The following is a 12,356-nucleotide window of genomic DNA, read 5'->3' on the forward strand; positions in this document are numbered from 1 at the left end:
ACCAGATGGATTCACAGCTGAATTCTACCAGAGGTACAAGGAGGAGCTGGTACCATTCCTTCTGAAACTATTCCAATCAATTGAAAAAGAGGGAATCCTCCCTAACTCATTTTATGAGGCCAACATCATCCTGTTACCAAAGCCTGGCAGAGACACAACAAAAAAAGAGAATTTTAGACCAATATCCCTGATGAACATCGATGCAAAAATTCTCAATAAAATACTGGCAAACTAGATTCAGCAGCACATCAAAAAGCTTATCCACCATGATCAAGTGGGCTTCATCCCTGGGATGCAAGGCTGGTTCAACATTCGCAAATCAATAAACGTAATCCAGCATATAAACAGAACCAAAGTCAAGAACCACATGATTGTCTCAATAGATGCAGAAAAGGCTTTTGACAAAATTCAACAGCCCTTCATGCTAAAAACGCTCAATAAATTCGGTATTGATGGAACATACCTCAAAATAATAAGAGCTATTTATGACAAACCCACAGCTAATATCACACTGAATGGGCAAAAACTGGAAAAATTCCCTTTGAAAACGGGCACAAGACAGGGATGCCCTCTCTCACCACTCCTATTCAACATAGTGTTGGAAGTTCTGGCTAGGGCAATCAGGCAAGAGAAAGAAATCAAGGGTATCCAGTTAGGAAAAGAAGAAGTCAAATTGTCCCTGTTTGCAGATGACATGATTGTATATTTAGAAAACCCCATCGTCTCAGCCCAAAATCTCCTTAAACTGATAAGCAACTTCAGCAAAGTCTCAGGATACAAAATTAATGTGCAAAAATCACAAGCATTTTTATACACCAGTAACAGACAAGCAGAGAGCCAAATCAGGAATGAACTTCCATTCACAATTGCTTCGAAGAGAATAAAATACCTAGGAATCCAGCTTACAAGGGATGTAAAGGACCTCTTCAAGGAGAACTACAAACCACTGCTCAGTGAAATAAAAGAGGACACAAACAAATGGAAGAACATACCATGCTCATGGATAGGAAGATTCAATATCGTGAAAATGGCCATACTGCCCAAGGTTATTTATAGATTCAATGCCATCCCCATCAAGCTACCAATGAGTTTCTTCACAGAATTGGAAAAAACTGCTTTAAAGTTCATATGGAACCAAAAAAGAGCCCGCATTGCCAAGACAATCCTAAGCCAAAAGGACAAAGCTGGAGGCGTCACGCTACCTGACTTCAAACTATACTACAAGGCTACAGTAACCAAAACAGTATGGTACTGTTACAAAAACAGAGCTATAGACCAATGGAACAGAACAGAGTCCTCAGAAATAATACCGCACATCTACAGCCATCTGATCTTTGACAAACCTGAGAGAAACAAGAAATGGGGAAAGGATTCCCTATTTAATAAATGGTGCTGGGAAAATTGGCTAGCCATAAGTAGAAAGCTGAAACTGGATCCTTTCCTTACCCCTTATACGAAGATTAATTCAATATGGATTAGAGACTTAAATGTTAGACCTAATACCATAAAAACCCTAGAAGAAAATCTAGGTAGTACCATTCAGGACATAGGCATGGGCAAGGACTTCATGTCTAAAACACCAAAAGCAACAGCAGCAAAAGCAAAAATTGACAAATGGGATCTAATTAAACTAAAGAGCTTTTGCACAGCAAAAGAAACTACCATCAGAGTGAACAGGCAACCTACAGAATGGGAGAAAATTTTTGCAACCTACTCATCTGACAAAGGGCTAATATCCAGAATCTACAAAGAACTCAAACAAATATACGAGAAAAAAACAAACAACCCCATCAAAAAGTGGGCAAAGGATATGAACAGACATTTCTCAAAAGAAGATATTCATACAGCCAACAGACACATGAAAAAATGCTCATCATCACTCGCCATCAGAGAAATGCAAATCAAAACCACAATGAGATACCATCTCACACCAGTTAGAATGGCAATCATTAAGAAGTCAGGAAACAACAGGTGTTGGAGAGGATGTGGAGAAATAGGAACACTTTTACACTGTTGGTGGGATTGTAAACTAGTTCAACCATTATGGAAAACAGTATGGCAATTCCTCAAGGATCTAGAACTAGATGTACCATATGACCCAGCCATCCCACTACTGGGTATATACCCAAAGGATTATAAATTATTCTACTACAAAGACACATGCACACGTATGTTTGTTGCGGCACTATTCACAATAGCAAAGACTTGGAATCAACCCAAATGTCCATCTATGACAGACTGGATTAAGAAAATGTGGCACATATACACCATGGAATATTATGCAGCCATAAAAAAGGATGAGTTTGCGTCCTTTGTAGGGACATGGATGCAGCTGGAAACCATCATTCTTAGCACACTATCACAAGAAGAGAAAACCAAACACCGCATGTTCTCACTCATAGGTGGGAACTGAACAATGAGATCACTTGGACTCGGGAAGGGGAACATCACTCACTGGGGCCTATTATGGGGAGGGGGGAGGAGGGAGGGATTGCATTGGGGAGTTATACATGATATAAATGATGAATTGATGGGTGCTGACGAGTTGATGGGTGCAGCACACCAACATGGCATAAGTATACATATGTAACAAACCTGTACGTTATGCACATGTACCCTAGAACTTAAAATATAATAATAATAAAAAATAAATAAATAAATAAATAAAATGAGACTTTCCTCATATTTCTAACTGGCTATTGCTTATATACACAAAGACTAATAATTTCTATCTGCTTATTTTATAACCTTCTCCTTCACTAAATTCCCGTAGATGAAAACAATTTTTTTCATAGATTCTCTTGGATTTTTGAAAAGTTTGATCATATCATAGCACCGGCTAATAATACTAGTTTTATATCTTGCTTTTCACTATTTGTCCTTTAATGGATTTCTCTAATTGCATTGGATAATAGCTTCAATGCAATGTTAAGCAGATGTGCCGATAGTTGGCTTTCTTGTCTTTTGTTGAAAAGTCTCTAGTATTTCCCCATAAAGTAATATACTGGATTATGAATTGTGGTATAAAATTTGTAGAAAATGTCATAGGAGTTTTTTTTTCTGTTACTCATGGTTAATCAATTTAGTTTTAAGGAGATTTTTAGAAAACAACTACTACCATAATCATATCACAGAAATTCCTCAAAAGTTAAATAAATGATTTATTAAGAGAAGCAGAGGAACACACACACACACACACACACACACACACAGAGAGAGAGAGAGAGAGAGAGAGAGAGAGAGAGAGGTATTAGGAGATAGCTTGTAGGAAGGTGATAGAAAAAGAGTGGTTATTCAGTCTATTAATCAAAGATAATAACCAATGGAATGCTGTTAATGTGTGCAGCATCAGTTAATGCTGGAAGAAGCAGCATAACAGGAAAATTCCAAAACCAAATATGAAGAACTTCATTGGGAAAATCAAATAAGAAGCTAATATTTAAAGTTCTGTATTTAGATTAGTCTAAGAGCTCGTTTGATGTACTAGGTAACCTAGAGATAAAATTGATCACATGTGAGGGGGAACTCCAGTCTTTCATCCTTGAAGACATATTCTAGGCTCAGTTGAAACTTGATAATAAATAAGTTATTTTAAATCAACTAAGAAGAGACCACTAATATTAATTTTCTATTTGTTCAACCCTGCAGTTATTCAATCTGGATAATTTTGACATCTCACATTCAATACTTCAAACTTAGTAGAAATGCTTTCTTCTAGCTAAAACTCCTAGTTCTAGTTTCTAGTTCCTTCCTTCAATTGTTTTAGAAGATACATGACGCTTGCCATCCTAATCATCAAAACTCTCATTCATAAAGGGGTGGCAAATATTTTAAAGGCACATGTGAAACAAAATGGGTTTATGATCAAATCAGAAATTTTCTCCTTTCCATAATCCCTGCTGGGTTAATAATCCCGCCAAATCAAGGATTTGTGTGACAATAAGAATTTATATTGGTTTGAACAAACACCCAAGTCATTCTGAGATTCCAGCTGCACCACACCTCACTCAAGCAGGTTGCTGCTCATTGCCTCATATAAGTGGATATACCCAAAAGGAGAAAAACATACAATCTCTGCCCTATCATGCTGTGTCAAATGTATTATCAGTGCCTTCTGCATTTTCCTAAATTCAAGATTATAGGTTGCATTACAACCCTTGTTATACTGTTTGACTTTAGTCAATTCTTTATAATTTGTAAATAAGTTTTGGAAATGCTGATTTCGATCATTGCAATTTTCCCTTTACATTTTTACATATGGGAATGATACTGGTTCAATCATAAAATTATTTTGCTTTACTTGAGGGAAATAGTGCTATATGTCTACATCTACATAATAATTTCAACACTGAGAATTTTGCTTTGAATACTGTGTAGCCCAGCTTGTAGATATGGAAAGAATACCTAAGAATTGAGATGTGTGAGCATCTTTTTTGACTGGATACTAAAGCCTCTGCCTACCAGTCATCTAGTGTGACTACTAGATGTTTGGAGAAAGCCAAGCAAGATATGCAAGCAAACTTCATTTTGACCTGTAAGCCATGTAAACCAGGAGGATGGCTTCTCCTGGGATTGTCCTACAAGGACTACTTTGCATATGCAATAAAGTTTGCCAGACAGCTGCTCCTGAGAGCTAAACTTTTAAAATTTTTCTACTTTCTATTTTTGTTTTGTGGAAAAGATCCAGACAGCCAAATATTTGTGCTGGAATTATTTCCTTGTCCTACTCCTGCCGGACACAAAAGCCAAGAAAACATTCTATTTGCTTGTTCCAAAGGGGCCATATATAGATGACTAAATGGCAGGCATTGAGCTATGTGAAAAACAAAAGCAGTTTATGTGACAAAGGAGAGAGAGAGACAAATAAAAGAATAAGAAAATAAATCTTTGTCTCACTATTTCACTTGAAGACAATATTAAATACTCAACATTTTTAAATCCTTTAGGTGACCACTTTTGCAAGAAAATATAATATTTCTGTGTTCTCCAATATACGTTTCTATTTTGGTTTGAGATGGTAGAAAACACAACCAGGAGCTAGTAGAAGACACCCCCCATCCCCCAAACTCCCCCCAACAAACCAGCAACAACAGCAACAACAAACGATTTTCATAAACACAATGTTCAGAACTGTTAGATAAACATTCCAATTTCTAGCTCTAAGTACATGAATGCTGTTATCCTCTGATTTGAAGAGTAAATATTTTTCCAAAGTGTCTTATTTGAGAAAGAAAATTACGATATAGATGCAATTTTGTGCTGACATCATTCTACACTGTTTGAAAATAATAAAAATAGCCCGTGTTAGGAATTTTTTTTACCTTATATATCAAATTCGATGCCTTTCCTTGAAAGTACCTTATTAAATAAAATAAAAGCCTCTGAGATCTGGGGAATGACTGATCTAGGCTTGGGGAAGGAGGATGATGAGAGTTGCTGATGACATTGCTTATCAAGAATACTCTTCCTATTTGGAAATTGCCAACAGAACTCTTGGAAGGACATCTCCAATCACTCTTTAAAGAGTGCGATCAGTGTGAAGAAGTGTGAAAAGTACCTCCAGATAAAATGGAAAACAGGAAATCCTTCAGGATGAAAGACGGAACATTAAAAAAAAGAAGAAGAATTCTCTCCTTCCTCTAAATGACTAAGGCACTACATTAGACAGGAGTGGTGCAGGGACAAAGAAATGCTATATAGGATTTCATATGGGAAAAAGGAATTTCAGCTGCAGTAACTGGGAAACGATTGGATTAGATAGTACATGTGGTCTCTTTCAACTGTACAATTCTGTGATGTAGGTATTATAGGAGCAGAATGTTTACTGCAGTATTATTCATTACAGTGAAAACTATTGTGTCCTAGGCAGAACATCATGATTGTCAGAATAATATGAATATGTAAATGCTTATCGTCTAGGCTTTTCATATGGTTAGACATAAGTGTCCTCTTCATTGGCTCTTGTCAGCCTCAAGCCCTTTGCCTGGGAGGTGTCTGGTTTTGCTGAGAGCCCAGCAATTTGCCAATGGGAAATCTTCCTCTTGGGTGAGCAGCTCCTGATTGATATCACCAAGTCACATCATCTCTCAGAAACACTGTTTGAACGGGAAAGAATCTGCAGGAAGGAGAGAAATTAAACAAATGGATGGCCTAATAATAGTAAAATCTGAAAAGCCCACAGAAAAGGAAAATAGACCAATCAAGAAAATGCCATGATGGCACTGTTTGAGATTACAGGGAAGTCTGATGTCCTGGTGTCCTGACATCCTAACCCAGGCAATCACCCAAAGCAGCAGTTAGTTAATAGTTGTCAGTATGAAGTGAAAATCTAGCAACAGAATTTTGTCTATTTTAATGGACACCTTCCATTTCCTTTTCTTCAACCAGGCATGGTTCCTGTTCTTTGCAGGAGGAAATTTGGTCATCCACAGACTAATACTTCGTGAAATTTTACCTGACAGACTTTATTTGGAAACAGGATCTGTCAATCTTGCCTGGGATTTTTATGCTTACGGAGAATTTTCTGCAGAACCCCACACTTCACTCTATTAATGACAGATTCTAACAGGTGTTATTTTCTTCTCAAACTTTTCATTCCTCTCATGACTGTTAGACAGAGACCACCTCCAAACTCAATTCTGAAGATTCACAGTTTATCTTCTATTTTTACCAGCCTCTCCTCTCCCTCCTCCCACATAAATCTTCAGATGCCTTTCTGAAATGGATATTCCGACCTTAAACCTTCATTCTATGTCTTTCTATTGTCCCAACTTCCTATGGACATTTTGCAGTTTGTATTCTTTCTATCTCCATGTTAAAAAATTCTTGAGGTTCTTTTCCTTCATAACCCTAAACATGATGTATTAGGTAACACCCTTCTGATAGTAGTTAATTCTTTATAAAATATTAATGTCTTTCTTTTCCCAGGCTGTAAACATTTTCTAACCTAGACTCATGACTTTAATTATGGGAATGACAGTCTCTGTGGCATTCAGGTAGGAAAATACTTTCAAGAAATCACTACAAGTATTCACCCAGAGTCGTGATGGACCTTCTTAAGATTATATTTGAGATTTGTCTCCCCTGTAGGAATCTATCATGTAGAATAACTTTTCTACTAAACCATTTTTATAATTTATAGAGTGTTTTTTTCCAAATTAAATAAGTTATTTGGCAAATATCTGGTTTATATATAAAATGATGATAAAATATTGATTTGGGTGACCCTTCCTAAAATGGACTTTTGTTCCAAATTATCCAATTTGGTTGTACTCACATCTGAATTTTTTACACAAAGTTCAAGACTTTTCTTCACTTTTAGCATTATAATATGGCTTGTGTAGTTTTTTGTTTTGTTTTGTTTTTGTCTTTGTTTTTGGAATTTAGGCTGCTACATATCTGATAATACGCCTTATAAGAATGTGGTCATGAAAAGTATTAAGCCTACTGAAAGATTTCCAGGTTGCCATAAACAAGAGGCATTGCCAGTGTGTGTACACAGGCAACACAGTTTGATTTAATCTCATTAAATCCACTATATAAGGAGGAGTTTTTGCATTACTGCCTATTAGCCTCTCTCTGTTTTCATCGGAGACACACTGGTAACCACTGTTAGCATAAAAAATTCCCCAAAGCAAAAAGTCTATTCTGTAAGTATAATTTCATTAGGAATTTACATGTAAAACAACAAAATCATAACATATGTTCCATTATTTACTAACATCCATTTGAATATTTCATCCAAGTAGTTCAAAGTGTGTAAACAGTTTAAAAATAGATAGAAGTCAAATTTCCCTTAAGAAATCTATTTTAAAATATTGTGAGCATATGTCTGGTGTGTTTACAAGGAAACTGAGTTATAGTATTTACTAGTTAATTGATCTTAAATCTGATGTATATCTTATCACATCAAAGGTAAATTGAAAAGTGAATATATAACTAGTTCTTCTTTTTATCTTTGGATAATTTTTTCTCTAGACTAGTGACTGAAAAATAATTTTCATGATTTTCTCTCAGTCTGTTTATTAGGGGACTTAGCACTCTTACAAAGTGATTTACTCAACATGGACAATTATGTATATCTTAAGCATTCCTATTCACATATGTTCTGGGACTTTCTGAAAGATAAACTCATGCCATATTAATTAGACGAAAATTTTAAATCCCACCAGAAACGTAAGGTCATGTTCCCAAAATTCATCTCATTTCCTTTCTTGGAGTATATACAAAAAGACTTACCATGCTTCTACATGCAGTAATGAGACTTTTAGACAAAATAATCTTCAGTTGTTCATTCTTCGTGTCTAAGGCAGCTTTTGTCTAGAAAAATATTAACCTCTTTCAGCAGTCCCAGTAATGCTTCAATTATTCTTGTGAGACTTAATATGAACATAACTCTGTGTGTGTGTGTGTGTGTGTGTGTGTGTGTGTGTGTGTGTGTGTGTATGACTTATTCCTTCATCAAAACTATTAAAAAATCATTAAGTTGCTTTGTAGGAAGTTGGATGAGAAGCAGCTCCATGAGCCTCCTGAAAAGTCCTTCAGAGGGGATTATAGTGTACTCCCTTCTGATATTATGTAGCAATTATATTTCTCTTTGGCACCACTATGTAATTTCCACTGGAATAAGATTTACAAGTTATTCATTTAGATTATTTTGGTGGTATACAATTAATGTTTTTATGTTCTTGTTTTTGGTAATTTTTGTTCTTTGATTTTTTGGGGTTTGTGGATGGTGATCTAAGTTAACTCCTATCATTATCAAAATTCCTTAGGATAATGTGATAACCTCCTTGCTGCATTTTGCATTCCTCTTCTTCAATTTAGAGTAACTGGCCACCCCTTGAGAATAAATGGACACAAAGTTTTTAGGTATTTTTCCACCTCCTTGCATTTTCTTTAGCCTTGAGTTCAACCCAAATTTTGCATTTGGTTTGGTCTTTAAAGTATTTTGCATTCTTGGGTAAGGAAGACTGTGAATGCTGAATAATGACCCACACTCTTACATTCATGCTTAAAGAATTCCAATTAACTTTGTCTTCAAAAGACAGAGAGTGCATAGCAAGGAGATCTCCAGATCTCTAGAAAAATTCTTCAACCTCTGCATTGACTCAGTATAGCCATCTGTAATGAACTAAGCTTCAGAATTTAACAAACATGGCAAGGCCAATTCTAGTTACTGGATTAAGCATATAACTTATTGGAAATATAAAGCCATGACTCCATGGCTATATCTTAGGGTGATATGTGCGCTTATGAACTTATGAGATTTGTCATTATAGCTATTAGAAAACTCCCAAAGGAAATCTCTATAATGAGTTGTTTTCTATGCTATGAGTGTATTCAGAGAAAAATAATTTTCTCCTTTGGGATGTTTTTGGAAACTTTCCTGCACTTTACTATTAAGGCAACCACAATAGTTATTACAACTTTGTTCTTTCTTTTCTTTGGGACTGCCAGCTTTTGCTCACCCAATATTGCCAGAAATAGCAATTGCACTTTTATGTCTTTGTTTCATAATTTTGTCTTCAAAGCAGATTCAAAGAAAAAATAGACGTAGAATTTTCTCTGGCCCAATAAGTCTTTCTCATACAATAAAATAAATAATGCTACTACTCCCTTGATATGCTGTGTAAATCAACTTCAGAAAATTATATTCTCGTCTCAGACATGAAATTATGAAGCACAAAACAAGACCTCTTTTAAGGAAGAAGAACTAATCATATACAAGGATGTGCTTGAAAATAAGCAGCAATCAGGAAAAGTTGTTTGTGTGTTGCAATCGAATCCTTCTCAGTTTCAATGAATTTAGAGGGTTTATTGGCACCCACATAATTTACTCGGGAGATAATGATATAACAAGCAGACCGTTTTATTTTCTCTTTCTTAACTGAGTGAATATAGTTAACAAAAGATTTTATTGTAACAGTAGAAAGAGTCTGAGAATGAAATTTCTCTTTTCCCCAAAAGACATTCAAAACCCGAGATATTGAGAGAGAAAATCCCATTATTTCAAATTAGTTGGTTCCCAAAACTTAAAAAATGGGTGAATGGTTAATCTTAGAATACACAAGATGGTATTTTCCAAGGATTAGTCGTTTTTGTCAGCTTTGCTATTTTTAAAGTGGCTTAAATTAAGGTATTGAATATAATTCTTACAAATTATGGCACAATATTAAAAGACCAGTTAATTTCATAAAATATTATAAGAATTCTCAGTTTCGCTGGAGGTTTCCTGCGCCAGTGTTCCCTCGTGTGGCGTGAATCCGAGGGCGTCGTGTTGAGATGGTGGCTGCGGTGACTCGCAGGATCAGGAATGTCAACTTAGAGAACCCAGCGGAACGGGAAATCAGGAAGATGAAGCCCTCTTCCGCTCCCAGTCACCCCTCTACCAACAGCCTCCTGCAAGAGCAGATTAGTCTCTATCCAGAAATTAAGGGAGAGATTGCTCATAAAGATGACAGATGCTCTCATTTCTAAAAGATGTGTATGTTGATTGCAAAGATCCTGTGTCTTCCGTGCAGGTAAAAGCTGCTGAAAAACGTCAAGAGCCAAAGGAATTCAGATTGCCCAAAGGCCATCACTTTGACATAATAAACATTAAGAGCATTCCCAAAGGCAAAATTTCCATTATAGAAACATTGACATTTCTCAATAATCATAAACTTTATCAAGAAACATGGACTGCGGAGAAAATAGCGCAAGAATACCATTTAGAACAGAAAGATGTGAATTCCCTTCTTAAATATTTAGTTACTTTTGAACTCAAAATCTTCCCTCCTGAAGACAAGAAATCTATACAATCAAAATGAAGAAAATCACAAAAAATTCCTATGTGTACCCCTCATCCCTCATGCTGTATATTTTCTCATTTTTTGCATGTTAAATTATGTTAACTGAGAAGTGTTTAATGCTCTCATTGTGAAAGCATACTCTTAATATTTATTAGCTCCCTGACTTTTCAAGATTGCCATAGAATATATTTTGTTTTCTTTTCATTTGGTTTGGGCATATTTCATATGTACCTGTCAGCATGACTAATCAGCACATCTGTACCTTTATTATAAGTAAAAGCATCAATTTGTTATTTTAGACACATCATACCAACTTTTAAATTGATCATATGACCTCTTGGGAAATGTCCTGAATCCCTCATTTAACTTTTACTTTCCAAGTTACGTGTTTAGTTCATTATTCATATGTGATAGTGAAAATAAAAGCTTTCCTGACTCTTAAGACTGACATTTTCTTGTTAGGGAGAGAAACTCAATAGAAATGTAGACTAACAGTATTTCCCAAATAAATAAAGGCACACAGGGGAAAACAATGAATCAATAGAATCAATGAAAATTACTACTCCTGGGAATAAGAAGTACTGAGGATTTATTTTATTTTGAATTGGTTTTAAGTATGGAATAATTGTCTTTACAGTTATAAAAGATAATTAGTGGTATTTGCAAAATGTTGGAAATTTCTGCTTTGACAAACAAATAGGTAAGTCCCGTGGCCTTCAGAGAGGCAAGCAGCAGTAGAAATTTTCGAAAAAGTAACATTTTTCTGGATTTAACATGGAAATAGAAAAATTAAAGAATAATTAAAAAACCATGATAAATGAAATTTAGTGTTTATATGTAGTTTCGGATGTTAATGCTAGTTGAGAGAAGAGAGAAAAAATAGTAAGTAGAAGCAGAGAACAGGATCATTGGAAGGGACCTGAGAAATTACTGCTTCATCCATTTTAGCAAACTTATTAGCACGGCATGTATCTTGAGTGAGAGTGTGTGAGTTTAGCTCTGCCTAATACATTACTACTTGTGGGATCTTTGGGAGACTATATCCTCTTTGAGACTGAATTTCTTCAAAATGAGAATAATGCTAACTTACTTAAATTTAAGGGTTATCACGAAGAGAAATGAAATAGTAAAGGACTACAAAGGACCAAACAAATATGAATTTCTTTTTTTTTTTTTTTTTTTTTTTTTTTTTTTTTTTTTTTGCAGTGGAGAAACAAGCACCTGGGGAGAATATATGACATAAGGTTTCTGTAGTTTATGACCTAGCCAGGCCCAGAACTTAGTTTTTCAAATCCTAGTAGTGTGTTTTTTCTGTTGTGCCAAAGAGCAGCACACCTCAGAGAAGGGAAAATGTGTGAATTGTGATATATTGGGGTTGTCAGTGCTTCTGAGGGAAGATGGGCATCACTACTTCCCAGAGATGCCCCTGGAAATGATAGAGAAGATACTGAGGAATTCAACATGATGATGGAATGAGGCTTTTGTAGTAATGCTGAGAAGAGAAAAATAGACTAAGTGGAAAATTTGTAAGCATGTCTTTGAATGTAGATTTGTTATGTGAAC

General features: G+C 35.5%; 1 pseudogene; it reads left to right on the forward strand.

Annotated features, from left to right (window-relative positions):
• Nucleotides 1-10,284: 10,284 nt before the first annotated feature.
• On the forward strand, nucleotides 10,285-10,811 carry LOC104682789 (annotated as a pseudogene).
• The last annotated feature ends 1,545 nt before the right edge of the window (nucleotides 10,812-12,356 follow it).

The sequence above is a fragment of the Rhinopithecus roxellana genome, chromosome 6 (genome assembly GCF_007565055.1).
Source record: "Rhinopithecus roxellana isolate Shanxi Qingling chromosome 6, ASM756505v1, whole genome shotgun sequence".
In the NCBI taxonomy this organism is placed as follows: domain Eukaryota; kingdom Metazoa; phylum Chordata; class Mammalia; order Primates; family Cercopithecidae; genus Rhinopithecus; species Rhinopithecus roxellana.